Consider the following 1,336-nt stretch of genomic DNA (forward strand, 5'->3'; position numbering starts at 1 on the left):
CATTGTAGATCCCTTCCAACTGAAAAATATTCTGTTCTGTTCTATGAACATATTTCTCCGGTGGGTTGATGCAGTTAGTTCTGTCCTGCCAGCTGGATATCCGTATTCTCGGGAGATGAAGAACCGTTGGCTGAAAACTCATTGCTGTGGTGATGCTGGGGAGGTTCCCAGTGTGTGTTCTTCTTTGTGGCGAATGGGTCCAGCTGTTAAATACCAGTTCCGTCATTTTCTTTCTGGTGTAGATTCTTATGAAATCAGATCTGATCCATTGTTCTGCTTTTTCAGTCTGCTTTCCGGCTTGAGAACCAGACTAGGACTGGTTCATCCCAGACTAGGGGTGAAACAAAGTTATGATCTGTCTAAGAGAGATCTATCTCAGGTCAGAACTGTGCTCCAGGACATCAGATGCTCAGGCCTGCCTCTATCCCACCTCTGTTCAGCACCATCAGTGGGGACTGAAAAGAAGGGTCACGCACTTGCGTGAATCCTCTTCCTCTGTGCATCTCACCCTGTTACAAAAGACACGAGGTTCAAAAGCTCTGTGTGGGGGAGGCAATTTTCAGCAGAAAACAGCTGATTACATCTGGTGCCCCACAGCTGCAACAGCAAGACATCACCCAACTGCATCCTTCACTTCACTAGTCCAGCTGAGACTTATCCTGGATTTCCACATCCACAACACTTGCACAGCATTTAACTTCTTGACTGAAACACCCCAAAAGAGGCAAGATTAATCTCTAGGGCGTCACCAACAGAAATCGAGACCAGAATTAAGGCGCTTGGATTACTCTCAAGTTGCCCAAGTCTAAGCCTTTTTTTCCCAGGAGGTGGAAAGGAAGAGGTCATCGGTTTTGGGACACGCTGGCCTCTTTCCATGGAGAGACAGAAATTTGATGGATGGAGATGGAGGTGTTGGCAGCTTGGTGATTCCTGGCAGCTCACACCAATGCTCTAGTACTAAATGAAGAGGCTGTTGAGGTCTGGAAGATGTTTGCTTTTTTCACATTAGCAAGAAAAAAGACACCAAACCAAACAACCTCCCGCCCCCAGCACAAACAATTTTTCTATTTTTATTTTGCTTTGAGACCGTTGGGGTTTTTGTTTTCTCCAACATACCTCTGGGAAGCTTAGTTGCAAAGAAGTCAAAGTATTTTTTAACCAGGACATCAGCAGTTTGAAAACAAGAATTTCCATCTGGATGACTTGGGCCACTTGTCTATAGATATCAAAGGGGGAAGAAATGTGACTTTTCCAGTGCAGTTAGTTATTTGTGGATAGAAACATGAGAGACAGGGGTGGGACGGGGGCTGGGAGTTAACCAGATCCAGAGAATCCC

The 1,336-nt window shown here is 45.6% G+C and overlaps 1 protein-coding gene across 1 annotated transcript in view; it reads left to right on the top strand.

The window, feature by feature from the left end:
- LOC104833473 (alpha-1B-glycoprotein-like) overlaps positions 1-1,336 on the top strand; it is a 10,016-nt gene that overhangs the window by 872 nt on the left and 7,808 nt on the right. The window lies entirely within an intron of this gene.

Source organism: Haliaeetus leucocephalus, unplaced genomic scaffold (genome assembly GCF_000737465.1).
Source record: "Haliaeetus leucocephalus isolate CR32 unplaced genomic scaffold, Haliaeetus_leucocephalus-4.0 Scaffold294, whole genome shotgun sequence".
NCBI lineage: Eukaryota > Metazoa > Chordata > Aves > Accipitriformes > Accipitridae > Haliaeetus > Haliaeetus leucocephalus.